This window comes from Stegostoma tigrinum, chromosome 4 (assembly GCF_030684315.1).
Source record: "Stegostoma tigrinum isolate sSteTig4 chromosome 4, sSteTig4.hap1, whole genome shotgun sequence".
Lineage (NCBI taxonomy): Eukaryota > Metazoa > Chordata > Chondrichthyes > Orectolobiformes > Stegostomatidae > Stegostoma > Stegostoma tigrinum.
The window spans coordinates 74,470,489-74,489,802 of NC_081357.1; positions in this window are offsets into that span (position 1 = coordinate 74,470,489).

Consider the following 19,314-nt stretch of genomic DNA (forward strand, 5'->3'; position numbering starts at 1 on the left):
TTTAGCAGCTTTTAAATTGTGTTTGATTGGAGAGCTGAATTAGCCTCACAGCATTCAATGAACTTTATAATCATGAAAACGTTATTAATTCAGAGCAAGCTATAAAACCGTGGCCACAGGTGGAGATTAAGAAAGTTCTCTGATTTAATCTATGTGTGTTTTCTGGGAGAAGATAGTCGTAGGGCACAGATAATACAGTGTGAAGCTGGAGGAACACAGCAGGTCAGGCAGCATCAGAGGAGCAGAAAAGTTGACGAAGGGTCCCAACCCGAAAAAATAGTTTCAAGTTGGAACCCTTCGTCAACTTTTCTGCTCCTCTGATGCTGCCTGACCTGCTGTGTTCCTCCAGCTCCAAACTGTGTTATCTCTGACTCCAGCATCTGCACTCTTGCTATCTCTAGTTTGACGGCAGTTTTGAGCTGCAGGGTGTGCTGAAGCAAAACAAAATGGCTTCAGGCAATACAAATGCTGCTTGTTAGCAGTCTCCAGTTAATTAGGACAGGAGAAGTCCCTGATAGCCATTGCTAATTTAGTGCAATGGGTGAAGGAAACCCACTTGCAGTATTTGCTTGTTACAGCTAAGAAATATTGTCATTCAGGGAAACCCCAGGGGTGGGTCAGCTTAGTAAGGAGCAATAATTATATCTGTTATTAGATGCAGTCGAGTCTCAGAAATCCAGTGGAATATGGTTTCAAAGGAAGAGAGTGAATGACCAGATGTGAACATCACTGATGTAGTTCATGAGAGAATGACTTGTGAGGGGTTATGAAGCTAGATTGTTTAGAATGAAGAATTGAAATCCCTTGTAATGGAGGCCAAATTTGAATGTGATCTGGTGATTCACAGTGTCTAACATACAGGGCTTGCTGAGAAGTCTGAGAAATCTGTATTGACTTTATTTGCTATTTGAGGGGTGGGCTTGACCTTATTTGTCTGTTACCCGGGCTTACTTAATGTTAATTTGAATGTTACAGTGTAAGGTGTAAATATCTTGTAGATGTTTTATTATTGTAACGGTGTACAATAAAGTTTATTTTGTTTGTTCAAGGTCATGGAATCTTGCATAGTTATTCTTTTGGTAAGTAATCAGGGTCTCAAACTTTGCCTATTTTAATCAAGAAGAATGTTAGTGGTCCCGAACCAGATCAGAATATTAACTTGATGTTAATTATACAATTGTAATGTGGTCCTCTGGTGACAAGTCAAAGATGGCAGCATTCATAAAATGTTGGCAGAAGGCCTCGACCTGACAGCTTCCCACAATGCCTCAAAATATTGAGGACAGAAATGGCAATAGTGTAGTTGACCACTAACTGGAGGCAGTGAAATTAAACTAGGAGAAAGGGAGGTGGCCAATACCATTGAACATTTAAGCCTCTTGTTGCCAGGAATGCCTGTCCCTAGGATATTAAAAAAAACTCCCATGTTTCTCCCCCTTCTATTATTGGCACTGCTGAGCTGCCAACCCCTTGAGTAAGCAGCTCAGAGGTAGACCAGCATCATCAATTTGATGCGGGCCTGGCTATGGATTTATAACTGTTTACAGCTATCAAAACATCCTCCATAATCAGTGTCTGCTAGTGCAGGCCAGGAATTGATTTTGGCCCATCAGCAAGACTGCTGGAAAAACACTGTCCCTGTATTCACAGGAATAGAATTACAAGCATGTATTATGTTGTGCAGCAGACTTAAATTAGGATCTTGGAGCAAGTTTGCAATTATATCATTGAGTTGCTCCTCATTGGGCATAAATAGCGTAAAATGGGCAAGGTTAAGGGAAAAGAAAGAAACATTTGGTGTCCTTGGCAAAGGCCTGAAATCTTACTATGTGATCATTAGAAATATTATTGAATAATCTTTTAATACTGTAACATAAAATTAAAGCCTGATATTTCTCCAAATCACCATGTATTGTAGCATTTAATCTTAATATGCAATTGGCACTGGAGCGTGTCCAGCGGAGATTCACACGGATGATCCCTGGAATGGTAGGTTTAACGTGCGATGAATAGCTAAGGATCCTGGGATTGTATTCATTAGAGTTTAGAAGGTTGAGGGGAGATCTAAAAGAAACTTAAAAGATAATGTATGGCTTAGAAAGGGTAGACGTTGGGAAGTTATTTCCATTAGGCGGGGAGACTGGGACCGGTGGGCACAGCCTTAGAATTAGAGGGGATAAATTTAAAAAGGAAATGAGGAAACATTTCTTTCACCAGAGAGTGGTGGGCCTGTGGAATTCATTTCCACGGAGTGCAGTGGAGGCCGGGACGTTAAATGCCTTCAAGGCAGAGATCGATAAATTTTTGATCTCACAAGGAATCAGAGGCTACGGGGAGAGTGCAGCGAAGTGGAGTTGAAATGCCCATCAGCCATGATTTAAATAACGGAGAGGACTCGATGGGCCGAATGGCCTTGCTTCCACTCCTATGTCTTATGGCCTTATGGGTGTCCTAAAGAAGCCCAAGCTTGATGACAGTTCTTGACATGGTCTTCTCCCCAGCCAATTTGACTTGAATCCTGACTTAAGAATGTGAGTATAAATCCACACAATAAAACACAGCAGTGATGGGATTCACTATCTATAACACAGTTGCAACAGTGAGGATCAAGAAATATACATAGAAAGAAAAATCAATATAAACGATATACACTCATTCCTGGAATACCTGGATGACAAGGGCACCTACGTTAGACTCCTGTTTATTGACTTTAGCTCTGCTTCAACACCATAATTCCAAAAATACTCAAATCCAAACTCCAAGACCTAGGACTCTGCATCCCCCTCTGCAACTGAATCATTAACTTCCTGATCCACATACCACAAATCAGTCAGTCAGCATAAGCAACAGTACTTTCTCCACAGTATCTTCAACACCAATACCCTCCAAGGCTGCATACTTAGCCAATTACAATACTCCTCATACCCTCACAACTCTGAGGCCAATTTCAGCTCTAACTCTATTTACAACTCATTTGCTGTTGACACTACTGTAGTGGCTTCAGAGCTCAAATACTGAAAGGACAGTTCAGGAAAGAGACAGCCAACTCTGTTTTCCTTACACTATCTCCTCTTCAATATCAGCAAAATGAAGGAATAAATCATCGACTTCAGGAAGCAGAGTGGAGGACACTGACTGTAACAATGGTGCTGAGGTGGAGGTGGTTGACAGCTTCAAGTTCCTAGGAGTAAATATCATCAGGAATCTTTTCTGGTTCATCCATGTTGATGCTGCAGTCAGGAAAGTGCATCAACACCTTACTTCCTCAGAAGTCAAAGGAATTCTGCCTGTCCACAGTGATTCTTAGTAATTAAGGAAGTAAGGTGTTGATGCGCTTTCCTGACTGCAGCATCAACATGAATGGACCAGGAAAGATCATTCTTAGTAATTTTTATAGGATACTTTCTATTGTGCATCCATCTGGATGCATCACAGCATGGTATGGCAACTACTTGGCCCAAGACGTAAGAAATTACAGAGTATTGTAAACACAGCTCAGCCCATCATGAAAACCAGCCTTCCTTCCATTGACTCTTTCTACATTTCCTGTTGCCCCAGGAAAGCAGCCAACATAAACAAAGACCCCTTCCACCCTCTTCCAATGGGCAGAAGATACAAAGGTTTGAAATCATGTCCCAAAAGATTCAAGCATAGCTTCTTTCCCACTGTTATCAGACTTATGAATGGAGTTCTCAGATTAAAATTGATCTTTCTTGCACCTTCTCTGTAGCTGTAACACTATACCCTGCATTCTGTTATATTACCTTGATATGCTTATTAAGGTATGATTTGCCTGGTTAGCACACAAAACAATACTTTTCACTGTATCTGTACATGTGACCATGGTAGTCATGTTCAAGTCAAAAAATCATTGAATCTTAATGATTGATATTATTTTGAGAATATTTATACCCAAAGATTCTTCAGAAATCCTTCTGCCATCTTGGAAAAGGAGTATCTTTTTTCAACTCTATATTGTTACATGGTAAAGGAAAACTAAACTTTGTATTGAAAATGACATGAAGTTCAGCCGAAATTTTAATTGCTTTCAGCATTAGCAATGTTTACAATAACAAATATTCAACAACAACTTTAACCAACTTATACAACAAAATGTGTGTAGTACGGAGAGATCAAAATATGACCGAACAATGGTCATCCAATTTAAGAAAATTACCAACAACTTCAAATACTTATCAATAATCCACAATGTCAACAATATACAAGAGTACCAAATTTTTCAGAGAGGTTCAAGGAAAAATTAAATAATTACCTTATTTTACAGAAGTGATGTCTGTAAATATTTATTCAATTAAACTTAGGTTAGGTATCAATGACAGCATCACAGTTATTTCTAATGACGCTCTATGGTGAGTAAAGTGAACATATTCCTCCAACTTAAAGATACATTCCACTACTCTGACAGTCAAAGATCACATCAATGTGGAGAAAGTATAGATCATCAATAGCCAGCAATCTTCTGTATTGAATAAAGAGGCATGCTTTTTCTCAACTCCTAAGGAGTGCAGGAACTTCCAAACGCTTGGAAGTTAGTTTTGAATGCTCATGTCCCAAAACGTGTACAGGACCAAGATAACTTGAAAAGCCTTACAAAACAACTTTGAAAGCCAACACCAAACCAATGTGTATTTTTACAATTAGGAAGATCCCTCATTAATGAACAGGAAAAAAGAAACAATTAGAGAAATTGTCAATTATATGGATAATCTCCCTGGTGACTCAGACTACAGAATAGCACAGAAGTATGGTCATGGTTCCCAAGTCCAATGGTGCAATACAAATTTCTGAGCTGGATGCCAGCAGTGGGTTTTGGCAGGTCCCTCTGGACATAATAGTTCTCATGCTATATTTACTATGTTGATTCCTTATATTCATCGAACTTGCAAGATCTTGTGAAATGTAACATTGTCTCCAATAATCATTGGTAAGCACTGTGATGAATTTCAGAGGGGTCTGGAGGAATACTTGAAATCTGTACCACAACTACAGCCTAGAAAAAGTCATATGGCCACTGTCACTGATAATAAGTTCAAAGATTTATAAATGTTGAAAGGCTGTCATAGAAAGTGTTTTGTAAATAAATGATTTGATGTTTGGGAAAGAGCAACAAAATTAGTGTCATTTTGTTTTTCTTTCAAAGACAAATGATTCAATATTGGGAATTGCTTGATTACAAATTTTCCTTTCACAAAGATGGCCTACAATCTCTCCATGTTCTGATTTATTGTAGTAGAAATTGGTCATTGCAACATTTGAGCATTGCTAAACAGATTTATATATATATTGAAAAACATGTTGCTCTCCCATCATGTTGTACATGGGTATCAAGCAAGGTTAAAATGTGAAAATATAACCTAACCAATGACAGATTGTCAGAAAGGAAAGGGGGGATCCATAGAACAGAAACAAGGATGAGGAGGCATTGTATAAATGTACAGGGGTTAAAAAAGGGGGTGGGAATGGCAAGGCAGAGGTGAATAGTAATCATAAAGAAAAGATGAGAAGGTAGAATTAGTTGAGAATAGAAAGTAGGAAGAAAGGGAGAGGAGCACAGAGGAAATCGGGAGAATGGAGGAATGTGAGAGTGAAGTGGAATGTGTGAGGAAGGCCCAAAGGATGTTTTGGGTTAGCTAGGCAAGTGGGGAAGTTAGAGGAAAAATGCTGCCTCATTGGGGAAGAGAGCTTTAGCAACTCAGTAAGAGATAAGTTCAGGAGGTGCTGTTCAGTTTGCGTGTATCTTTTTTTTGATACCACTCACAGATGCAGTGCCTTTGGAATGTTGTTACCTGCCAGCATTTTCAAAATCCAGGTACAGGTAATAAAAGGCATTGTTCATGAAAAATCCTCTCGAATCTGTGATACAGATGGAATGTGTGTGTCATTTTGGTTACTTAATAGCTTCTTTGTTGTCCATGTATATGGGAAATTAAAACAAAAATCAGTTCCATTCACTGGTGTTTTGGACTGGATCAAATCAACTCAGAACCTTGTTTTGGACTATTCGGACCTTGATATCTCTACAGTCTTGGTCCAAAAACGGAAAGAAAAGAGCTAATTTACAGAGATAAGGGGAGACTGATTGCCCTTAAGAATAATGCAGCAGCTGATTGAAAATAGCACCAAAGTGCCCTCATAAAATTTAATTCAAATTGAATTGTGGAATAATTCAGCATTGGCTAGAATCATACCTAGTGCAAAAGAAACATGTTTGTAAGTATTAGAGATAATGGGAACTGCAGATGCTGGAGATTCCAAGATAATAAAATGTGAGGCTGGACGAACACAGCAGGCCAAGCAGCATCTCAGGAGCACAAAAGCTGACGTTTCGGGCCTAGACCCTTCATCAGAGAGGGGGATGGGGGGAGGGAACTGGAATAAATAGGGAGAGAGGGGGAGGCGGACCGAAGATGGAGAGTAAAGAAGATAGGTGGAGAGAGTGTAGGTGGGGAGGTAGGGAGGGGATAGGTCAGTCCAGGGAAGACGGACAGGTCAAGGAGGTGGGATGAGGTTAGTAGGTAGCGGGGGGTGCGGCTTGGGGTGGGAGGAAGGGATGGGTGAGAGGAAGAACCGGTTAGGGAGGCAGAGACAGGTTGGACTGGTTTTGGGATGCAGTGGGTGGGGGGGAAGAGCTGGGCTGGTTGTGTGGTGCAGTGGGGGGAGGGGACGAACTGGGCTGGTTGAGGGATGCAGTAGGGGAAGGGGAGATTTTGAAACTGGTGAAGTCCACATTGATACCATATGGCTGCAGGGTTCCCAGGCGGAATATGAGTTGCTGTTCCTGCAACCTTCGGGTGGCATCATTGTGGCAGTGCAGGAGGCCCATGATGGACATGTCATCAAGAGAATGGGAGGGGGAGTGGAAATGGTTTGCGACTGGGAGGTGCAGTTGTTTTTTGCGAACTGAGCGGAGGTGTTCTGCAAAGCGGTCCCCAAGAATGGTCAAATCATCTTAGCCTCAGCATACTGCTGGAGTTTCTTTAGGCGGTGACCTTAGCCCAAATTGTTCTATAAACTCCATCAATGAACTTTTTTCCATTAGAAATAGGGATGTTCAGGTAATTAAACTGACCGTGTTCACATATAGAAAGGTCTGGAAATGTAACTGGCAAGTAACATTCAGTCCACTTGTGCTAGCAATGATGATCTCCAGCAGCAGAGATCTTAACTATCTCCTCTTGAAATTTAGCAGCATTATCACTATGGAAATACCCTTATTGGAAGGTTACCATTGATCAGAAACATAGCTGGATAAGATACATCAATACTGCAGTTGCAACAGCAAGTAAGAAGCTGGGAATTCTGTGGTGAACAACTCGATTTTCAACAAGTTACAACTCACAAGTGTGATAGATTATTGTCAATTTGCCTGAATGAGTATTGCTCCAAAAAGCATCTACAGCATTGCAGCCCACTGATCAGCATCCCATCCACATCACTTTAGACATTCATTCTCACCACTATATTGCAGCAACTCACCAAGGCTACTTGGTCAGCAATTTCTAAACTCTATGCATGGTAACACTAACACCTGTAATTAACTGTTAAATAATAGATCAGTACACACACATGCATAATATCCTAACTAGAAACTATATCATCATTCTTCACTGATCACTGAATTAAATCCTGGCTTTCTCTTTATAACAGCATGATGGAATATACAAGCACCACAAAGGGCTGGAGCATTTCAGGTTGGCTGCTCACGACTAACCTTTTCAAGGGTAACGAGGAATCAACAACAAATGCTGCCATTTCCAGAGATACTCCACACCATGAATGAGTACGAAAAAGGTGCCCAAGTCAAAGGGCACTAGAAGATTGTGGTTGGCCTTGAACCTATATCTCTTAGGTCATCAGTACCACAATGTTCACAATTATCATCACACAGGTTAGAAAATGGTTGATTCGTTCAATTCATCTTTATCCCTTCACACTGAGCAATTATTGGAGCGTAGGCACAATTAGATGTTGAGCAAAAGTCAGATCAATTCTCTGCATAGCTACAAAAACAAGGTTGCTGGAAAAGCCCACAAACACACAAGCTTCAAAATCTCCCCTCCCCCCACTGCATCGCAAAACCATCCCAGCTCGTCCCCAACTCCCTAACCTGTTCTTTCTCTCACCTATCCCTTCCTCCCACCTCAAGCCACACCTCCATTTCCTACCAGTAACCTCATCCTGCCCCCTTGACCTGCCGTCCTCCCTGGGCTGACCTATCCCCTCCCTACCTCCCCACCTACACTCACCTCTACTGGCTCCATCAGTACTTTAACTTGTCTGTCTCCACTCCACCTATCTTCTCCTCTGTCCATCTTTGATCTGCCCCCCCTCTCTATTTATGTCAGAACCCTCTCCCCCTCCCCCTTTTCTGATGAAGAGACTAGGTCCGAAACGCCAACTTTTGTGCTCCTAAGATGCTGCTTGGCCTGCTGTGTTCATCCAGATCCACACTTTGTTATCTGGAATAGTATACTCAGTTTTGGTCTTCTTATCTGAAGAAGGATGTTCTGGCTATGGGGACGGTCTGATGATGGCTTAACAGACTTACTCCTGGGATGACAGGACTGACGTATGAAGAGAGACTGGATCAATTGGGACTATAGTCCCTAGAGTTTAGAAAGATGAGAAGTGATCTTACAGAAACATATAAAATTCTAACAGAATTGGACAAGGTAGATGCACAGTGTTCCTGATGTTGGAGAGTCCAGAATCAGGGGTCACGATTCAGGATGCGATGAGAAGAAATTTCTTCACTCAGAGACGGTAGTGAACCTGTGGAATTCTGTGATGCCGAAAATGGTGGAGGCCAAAGCATTGAATGTTTTCAAGGAGTTTGGTATTGTCCTTCGGGCTAAAGGGATCAAAGGGTTTGTAGTGAAAGCGGGAACAGGGTACTGAGTTGGATGATCAGCAATGTACGGATTGAATGGTGAGGTAGACTTGAAGGGTCCAATGTCTTACTCCTGCTCCTATGTTCTATGTTTCGATGTATTGATTGATGCGCCAATGTTTGCTTTTAAAGGATGAAGGTAATCTGGTACATCCTTGAGAAACATTAACAAATGAGACCGCAACACAAGCAACCACGAGTATTCAGGTCATGGATACCCAGATTTATTCAGCCTCAACACAACACTGGAAATAGTTTCAGAGATAATGGGAACTGCAGATGCTGGAGAATTCCAAGATAATAAAATGTGAGGCTGGATGAACACAGCAGGCCAAGCAGCATCTCAGGAGCACAAAAGCTGACGTTTCGGGCCTAGTTTGGAAGCTGTGATCACTGTTGTATTCTAATCTGTCAACAGTTGCCTGGGGAGCTGCAATCCAGGCTCCCATGGAGATGGAGATCTGGACCGTCTCCAAATTCTCTCTTGTTCGGGGCTCTGTTTCAGGTATGAGCAGTAGACCCACAAGCTGCATTGCTTCCTGCAAGGAAATCATACTTTTTATTGCAAAGAAGAAATCTAGGTAGCAAAACTTGCCACTCAACAAATAGCCACTAAACAAAACTTTGCATTCATGCCATCTCTAAAAGCTTGTTTTTTACCTAGACTCGTACCACCAGTCCTCAGCTGCCTTGCACAGTTCCTGACATTTGCACTGGACAAGGAAGACAAGGGGAAATTGGCACAATGCTTTGGGGCAGGGACCTACTGGATCAGATGGTGCAGACATGAAACTTCCTCTTTGTCCAGAATCAGCGATAGGGAGCATGTTACCAGACTGTGTCAGCCTGGTCTGAGGTTGCCACCTGGGTTGGTGCAGTTTCTGTTGTCTGGAGGAATGCTCAGCACCACAGCAAGAAGGTTGATGATACTGCCAGCAGAAGTGTCATTATCTCTCTGATACTTCACATTCTCTGCTAACATACCATTTCTGACAAGACTTACGCTCTACCGTCCTCACTACTGACTAATTTGCTGTCACCTACCACTAATGCTGCATGCCCTCTGCATTGGCTTTTCACTCTTTCAGGACATCTGCGCACCAGCATCAGAAGGAACATCTGTGCCACATACTTTCCCTTCCCTTAATATCTGCCTCTGTTTGATTCCAAGAAGAAAACAGCCCAAAGTAGTACAGAAAGAGTCTAAACAGGTGGTGGCTGCCTGACTTTCGGCTCCTCACCTCTTTATGTGGCAAGCATCCTTATTCTGACTGACCCAAATGGTTAAATGCCTATTGTGGGCTGAAGGGCCTGTACCGTGCTGTAATGTTCTATGTTCTATGTTCTATGTTCCAAGCCCCTTGACTGATATTGGAGGCTACTCTTGACACAATGTGCCTGCACTCGCTGTGCAAAGGCTATCCCCCTCGATTTGTCAGAGGCCTGCTGCCAATCATGACAAGCCCTCTGGTTTTGTGTCTATGCTAACCGGAAAGACTTATATGAGCCTGGAATCTCTTGCTGGTGGAACAAAGTATGAAAAAGCAAGGCAATTCAACATATGTACACTGTAAGCAGCCAGGTAGGCTCAGAGTGAATAAGAGTTATGACAGCAAATGAATGATCGATAGCTGTAGCTTGATCTATTTCATGAGCTGGGTGCCTGTCCCTGAACATACAAAGTCCTTGCTGCAGCATTTCAATGACAGTTGCTGGTGCAGCAAGTGGATGTGAATTGTGCCATAAGGGTCCTTAGTAAATACAGTTTACCACTTGCAGCCACTAAGTACCCACTCTGACGTACATGTCTTTATTTCTTGATATCTACCTTGCTCAGTGTGTTTTGCAAAATAGGAACTGAATATTAATCAGGTGGATTGTACTGTTAATAAGGGGTTTATGAAGCAGTAATTCCCCCTTAGGTGGCAACTTAGCAACGTCCAGCAAGAAACTCACTCCACCACTCATCAGATCCAAAGAAGATTCAGTACGGTGCTCCTGCATGAAGTGTGGCCTGGCCAGACATCATACAAAATTTATCCAGAAATCGTGCCATAGCCCACATCACTCAGGTTTCTGTGAGATTCTGCTATGTCTCTCCAACTGTACATTGCAAAATTTTGGTCAGTGTCTTTGAGGTTACGGGTTGGAGAAATGGATAAAGCGACATTCAAAGAAATGTCTTAAAATGTATTAAGGTGGATAAATCCCCAGACCCTGACCAGGTGTTTCCCAGAACTTTGCGGAAAGCGAGGGAAGAGATTGCTGGGCCCCTGCTGAGACATTTGTATCATCAATAGTCACGGATGAGCTGCTGGAAGATTGGAGGGTGCCTAATGTGGTGCCATTATTTAAGAAAGGTGGGAAGGAGAAGCCAGAGAACTACAGACTGGTAATCCTCATGTCAGTGGTGGCTGAGTTGTTGGAGGGGTTCTGAGGGATAGAATTTATATGTATTTGGAAAGGCAAGGACTGATGAGGGATAGTCAACATGGCTACATACGTGGGAAATTGTATCTCACTAACTTGATTGAGTTTTTTGAAATGACGGAGGATTGATGAAAGCAGAGTGGTGGACTTTGCCTAGATGGACTTCAGTAAGGTATTCGACGAGGGTCCGCATGGTAGACTGGTTAGCAAGATTATATCACATGGAATCCAGGGAGATCAAGCCATTTGGATACAGAACTGGCTTGAAGGAAGGAAACAAAGGGTAGAGATGGAAGGTTGTTTTTCAAACTGGTGGCCGGTCACCAGTGGTGTGCCGCAAGGATTGATACTGGGTCCACTGCTTTTTGTCATTTACATAAATGATTTGAATGTGAATATAGGAGGTATGATTAGTAAGTTTGCAGATGACACCAAAATTGGTGGTGTAGTGGACAGTGAAGAAAGTAGACTTAGAGTACAACAGGACCTTGATCAGAAGAGCTAATGCTTCAGAGAATTGCTGATGGAGTTTGATTTAGATAAACATGAGATGTTGTATTTTGGAAAGGCAAATCAGGGCAGGACCTATTGACAGATCCTGGAGAGTGTTGCCAAACAAAGAGACCTTGGGATGCAGGTTCTTAGTTCTTTGAAGGTGGAGTCACAGGTAGACAGGGTAGTGAAGAAGGCATTTGGTATGCTTGCCATCATTAGTCAGTGCATTGAGTATAGAAGCTAGGATGTCATGTTGCAGCTATACAGGACATTAGTTAGGCCACTTTTGGAATACTGCATTCAGTTCTGGTATCGCTGCTTTCAGAAAGATGTTGTTAAACTTGAAAGGGTGCAGAAAAAATTTGCAAGGATGTTGCTGGGTTGGAGGGTTTGAGCTATAAGGAGAGGCTGAACAGGCTAAGTCTATTTTCCTTGGAGGTTTGGAGGCAGAGAGGTAACCTTATAGAAGTTTCTCAAATCATGAGGGGCATGGATAGGGTGATCAGGCAAGGAAGTGGTACAGCCTGGTATAATAACAACATTAAAAGGCATCTGGGTGGATATATGAATAGGAAGTATTGAGGGATCTGGGCCAAATGCTGGCAGACGGGGATATATTAATTTGGGATTTCTGGTCAGCATGAACGAGGTGGACTGAAACATCAGTTTCTATGCTGTACAACTGTATGACTCTAGGAATTTGTGTAAATTGTTGGGATGTGTACTATTGTTAGTTATTTTGAATCTATAACTATTTATGATGACTGAATATTCAATTTATTATAAAACTGTTACATAAAAAGTGTTGTGGGATCATGTACAATAACAACAGAGATCAGTGAGTGACAAAAAAAAGTAGCCACAATAGCACAGTTGGAGGTGCTGATGGAATCAAAGTACAGTTTTACAGTAGCTTCGTTTGCAAAGCTTTTACATACGTTAAAATTATAGCACTATGGTGTTACATAGTTGTATCTATTGTGCACAAAGTTTGCATGACACCTGTCTTGGGGGAGCAGGAGATGGTTTAAATACTTGCTAAATGCTGGCTATTACTCTTGATGGGATTAGAATGTCTGTCCGGCCTGAGCTTGCATTATTAAGAGGTGTTAGTCCTTTTGTCTTTAAAGTTAGTAATGTTAGCAAAAACAACTAGGCATTTATGATTTAAATAAATGAGAAATTATATGTGTTCTAAATAAAAGTATAGAGAATATTAAACTGATCAGTCACAGCTGGGTCATGAGATTTGATTTACTATTGCCAGTTTTGACAGTTCTTATACATTCATTCATGCAGTTTCATGAAAGTGCTGTTTTGATAGTAAGTTTCTTAAATGGGTAGTGGCCCTACTTAATATGTATTTCAAAAGTACACATTCATGGAGAAAACCGCTTGATGTTCTGCAACCTATTCAGGTCCCCAGAGACGGGTGCTACAGGCTAATTAATATTATAATCTTTCCATAGTTTGGAGTGGGTTATAGAGACAGGATGGCATTGTAAGAGAGATAGTAAGAACTACCGATGCTGGATATCTCTGGCATTGTTCGGAGTAGGTTACGGTATTAACACTTATTCAGAGGTAGCCACTTAATACAGAAAGAAGTCTAAACAGTGCTTGCAGCATGAGGTCAATAAGTATTGAAAGGTAAAGAAGCAGTAATGGGTTGGAAGGGATATTTAATTTAGTTTAATGCGGTTTTATGAATGAGTGAACAGAAACGCGGAGTGAACAGTCATAGTGCGGTTGTCAGTGAGTTAAGTAATGAGTTACGAATGAATGGAAGTGAGGTGTAGTAGACATAGAGCACTTGTGAGCTGGTAAAGAGAATCATAATACAATATCTCATAGAATGCAGACACCAATGAAGACAGTCTTGAGGTTATGTGGAGTCAATAACTCACCTAAGAAAAGTAATTCAAAATACAGAAGCTGAACCAGAGAATAATGGGGGTAGAAAGAACGCTAAATATAACATTTCCCTTGTAGAGATCTCCAAGTCTGTAAAAGTAGGTCTTGGCACATGTAATCCCTGAGGTGTATTTGCAATTGCCTTATCATACTTAAAATCTTGTTTATGACTGAATACTTATACAAAATTAGAAGCAGCAGTAGGCTATTTTGGTACTTTGAACCTGCACAGCTCGTGAAAAGACCGTGATTGTAGCCTCAATTCCACATTTCTGCCTTCCCCAATACTCTCTGACTCCCTTGTAAGTCAAGAATTTATCTCTGTCTTCAATTTATTTAATACTCTTGTCTCCACCACATTCTCAACATCCTCTCTCAAATACCCTCAGGATCTTAAGTATTTTAATATGATCACCTCTCAATGTTTTAAACTCCAACGAGTATAGGCCTAGCTTGTCTAACACTTCCACATAAGTTAATTCCCCATCCCTAGTATCAGTCAAGTGAAACACTTTTACACTTCTAAAGTGTTTACATCTCTCCCCAAATATGGGATCCAAAATGATATGCAGTATTCCAGATGTGATCTCACCAATGATCTAGCCAACTGTTGCGAAATATCCTTCCCTTATGTTCAATTCCAATTGCAAGAGACATTCTATTTAGACTTCTTTTCTGTAATTCAGATTGAACTTAAGTGATTTTGCACTTTTTGTTTTTAGGGATCTTGCTGTCTCACTGTGTGGAGAATTTTTGAACTTTTTGTGTTTCACGCTGGCACATCTAGATCCCTCTGTATACGAGAGTCCGACAGTTTCTTTGTTTTAAATAACGTGCCTTTTTAAATTCTCTGCTAAAGTGGATAACTTCCCATTTTCCAAGAAAATTCTCCATTGCCTTTTTTTATTAGAACACTTACTTGACCTATCTATACTCCCTAATGCAGACACCTTAAATAAATGACTTACCTAGCTACCTTTTTCTCATCTTTGGTCCTTTCATCCAACTCTGCTCAAAGTAATTTTGATCCTGAGCATGTTTTTGCTGCATGAAAAGATTGTTCAACAAAAATGAATAAGTCAAAGCTTTCCAGTGCACAAAAGCAGTAAACAAGGGGAGCGATGAATCTAAAAATCTACATGAAATTAGCCAGTAAATGTAAAAACGCTTCCAACTTATCCCAAAAATGCCAACACATTTTCAGCTCCAAAAATGTGAAAACTGGTCTGGGATATATCTATTTAAAATACAAAACTTTTAACTAGATCTATATTAGTTATCAGTCAGCTTACTGGAAAATCTGATTTTTTTTGCTATGAAATCTGACACTCCATCAAAGCAATCATGTCATTGTAAAATGTACTCTAATTAGAATTCTTACCATGAAAAAATCTTGGAAAGTTCCCATATCTGATCATATCATAGCATGTTCCTGTAGTAGAGGTATATAAGTAGGTATCATCTTCTTGTTTCATTGCCTGCAATAACACCCCACTATTCTCTAACAAGTTGCACTAAGAATGGGATCTTGGGAAATAGTAGAGGCTACAACATGGTTATGTAATGGAAGCAATACAGGCTACACATTAATACTTTGGGAAAGGCTGGAATGGAGCCAAGTAGAAAAAAACTTTTGATGGATTGAAGTTACTATGTGTTTCTATGTAATTTGTCTATACTTAATCTGTATTATTATTGGCCTGAATCTAAAACTGTTAACTTTTATTAGCTACATCAAATTTAAATACATCGGTTTGTATCTGAGAACCAAGATTCATTGACTTCTAGAACATGACACCTGTTTAATTGATCTTTCACTTTGATCAGAAGTAAATACTAGGTTCCATATTTTGAATATACAAATCAAACATTTGTAAATGGTGGAAAGTACGTTTGTTGAAAGGAGAAGAAACTAAGTTTGGAAGGCAGACTTGATGAAATATGGAGTTGGAGAAGCACAGCACATCAGATGGCATAGGAAGAGCAGGAAAGACAGCGTTTTGGGTCTGGACCCTTCATCAGGACGAGGGAGATGGAAAGGGGTGGGGCTAGGGGGAAAAGGTATGTATTAAATTTGAATCTATGTTAAATTGAAACTTTTGTTAAATTATTGGTTATAACTTGCGTGCAGGTTGAGATAATAAGCAGAGATATATAAAACAATTGAAAAATGTTTAAAAAATTCAAAACTAGTTAAATAAGATAATGATGGAGGGTCAGGTGATGCACTGTTCCTGCTTGATGTGGGAGCTGGTGGACCCCACTGTGGTTCCTATTGACCACTTCAGTAGTAAATGCTGGTGACTCAAGGAGCTCTGGCTGAAATTGATGAGCTGGATTCTGAGCTTTGAGTGTTGCCATACTTCAGGGAAGGGGAAGAGTTACCTGGCCGTTGTGTTTCAGGAAACAGTCACACTCCTTAAACTAACTAACCTGAATTTGGTCAGTGTGAGGAGGATGTGGCTGTGAGTGACGCAGGTCCTAGGATCCAGGAGATAGAGGTGCAGGAGCCTCAGCTCTCATCCTTGTCCAACAAGTCTGACAGTCTTGTTCTCTGTGTGGACAGGAATGGGGACTGCATGGAGGATGTGCCAACTAACATAGCACCGTGGTGCGAGGAGCCATTCAAGAGGGGGAACAGAAGAGAAATGTGGTCATAACTGGAGGTGGTATAGCGAAGGGGTATAGACACTGTTCTCTGTGACCAGGATCAAAAGTTCCAAAGATTGTGTTGCCTACCTGCTACTCGGGTTCGGGATATCTCATCTGGGCTGCAGAGGAACTTCGAATGGGAAGGTAAAGATCCAATTGTCGTGGTCCACACAGGTACCAAACACATAGATAAAACTAGGACAGAGGTTTTGCTAAGGGAGTGTGAATAACTAGGAGCTACATTGAAAAGCAGTATCAAAAAGGTAATAATCTGTGGATTACTACCTAAGCCATGAGCTAATTGGCAAAGGGTCAATAAGATTAAGCAGGTAAATGCGTGGTTTAAAGATTAGTTTAGGAGAAATGAGTTTGAATTCATGGGACATTGCCACCAGTGCATCTTTTAACCTGGTCCACTGTATCTATTGCTCCCGATGTGGTTTCTTCTACATCGGAAGTGTCAAGCGCAGACTCGGTGACCAATTCAGGGATCATCTGTGCTCTGTATGCTCCAATGAACACCAGCTTCTGGTTGCCAGTCATTCCAAAACCTCTCTCACTCCCTTGGTGACATGTCCATCCTGGACATCCCCCATAATTAGGGTACATGTAAATTAGAGGAACGACACCTTAAATTCAGTCCTGGCAGCTTACAGCCCAATGGCTCAACATGGAGTTCACCAGCTTCAAAATCTTCCCACCCCCAGCCTCGACCCATGTCCAACCCTCCCTCTCATCTCCACCTCCTTGACCTGACACAACCTGACCATCTTCCTTCTCATTTATCTCTATAACCCCCTAGCTGCATCCACCTCCCATCTACCATTCCACTAACCCCACACCCTTCCCTCCATTTATTTCAAAGCTCCCTTCCCCTTCCCCAGTCCTGATTAAGTGTCCAGACCCAAAACATCAACCCTCCTGCTCCTCTTCTCCAGCTCCACACTGTATTGACTCTGGATTCCAGCATCTGCAGTCCTTATTATCTCCAAGTTTGGAAGGTAGACCTGATTTATGGTAAAGTGCTTGTTACATTTAATTAGTACCTTAATCAAATAGATTTGATTAAAATATCAGCAAAAAAAAATGCTGGAAATATTCATCCATGCAGAAAGAAACAGCTTCATGTTGAATATGACACTGGGACAGATATTGAATTAACTGCATCTTACTATAATGATTAGACATGTACATACTGAAGTAAGATGAATAGTCACAAATGAGCAATATAAGTATCAAAATTTTACAAGCAGGCTGCATTGACACTAAGTGTTAGACCATTAAACTTGAATATTACAGACTTGCAGTTAAGGTCAAAAAAATTATGGAGCAAAACTCAATGAGATATTGTCACAGATAATAAAATGTGAGGCTGGATGAACACAGCAGGCCCAGCAGCATCTCAGGAGCACAAAAGCTGACGTTTCAGGCCTAGACCCTTCATCAGAGAGGGGGATGGGGTGAGGGTTCTGGAATAAATAGGGAGAGAGGGGGAGGCGGACCGAAGATGGAGAGAAAAGAAGATAGGTGGAGAGGAGAGTATAGGTGGGGAGGTAGAGAGAGGATAGGTCAGTCCAGGGAAGATGGACAGGTCAAGGAGGTGGGATGAAGTTAGTAGGTAGGAGATGGAGGTGCGGCTTGGGGTGGGAGGAAGGGATGGGTGAGAGGAAGAACAGGTATTGGAGGCAGAGACAGGTTGGACTGGTTTTGGGATGCAGTGGGTGGAGGGGAAGAGCTGGGCTGGTTGTGTGGTGCAGTGGGGGGAGGGGACGAACTGGGCTGGTTTTGGGATGCGGTGGGGGAAGGGGAGATTTTGAAACTGGTGAAGTCCACATTGATACCATTGGGCTGCAGAGTTCCCAAGCGGAATATGAGTTGCTGTTCCTGCAACCTTCGGGTGGCATCATTGTGGCACTGCAGGAGGCCCATGATGGACATGTCATCTAAAGAATGGGAGGGAGAGTGGAAATGGTTTGCGACTGGGAGGTGCAGTTGTTTATTGCGAACCGAGCGGAGGTGTTCTGCAAAGCGGTCCCCAAGCCTCCGCTTGGTTTCCCCAATGTAGAGGAAGCCACACCGGGTACAGTGGATGCAGTATACCACATTGGCAGATGTGCAGGTGAACCTCTGCTTAATGTGGAAAGTCATCTTGGGGCCTGGGATAAGGGTGAGGGAGGAGGTGTGGGGGCAAGTGTAGCATTTCCTGCGGTTGCAGGGGAAGGTGCCGGGTGTGGTGGGGTTGGAGGGCAATGTGGAGCGAACAAGGGAGTCATGGAGAGAGTGGTCTCTCCGGAAAGCAGACAGGGGTGGGGATGGAAAAATGTCTTGGGTGGTGGGGTCGGATTGTAGATGGTGGAAGTGTCAAAGGATGATGCGTTGTTTCTGGAGGTTGGTGGGGTGGTGTGTGAGAACGAGGGGCATCCTCTTTCGGCGGTTGTGGCGGGGGCGGGGTGTGAGGGATGTGTTGCGGGAAATGCGGGAGACGCGGTCAAGGGCATTCTCGACCACTGTGGGGGGAAAGTTGCAGTCCTTTAAGAACTTGGACATCTGGGATGTGCGAGAGTGGAATGCCTCATCGTGGGAGCAGATGCAGCGGAGGCGGAGGAATTGGGAATAGGGGATGGAATTTTTGCAGGAGGGTGGGTGGGAGGAGGCGTATTCTAGGTAGCTGTGGGAGTCGGTGGGCATTTTATTATCTTGGATTCTCCAGCATCTGCAGTTCCCATTATCAGAGATATTGTCACAGTGCTTTTAGTTTGACAGCTTGGAGAAATTGATGATGATGATTGCCACTAATCTCAGAACAAAAGCTTTCCACAAATGACCTACCAATTTCTGCAGCATGTATTTCCCTTTCGCAAATGTCGGTGTGAATTTGTCACCAAGTCAAAATTATCTGCAGGTGTCCAGCA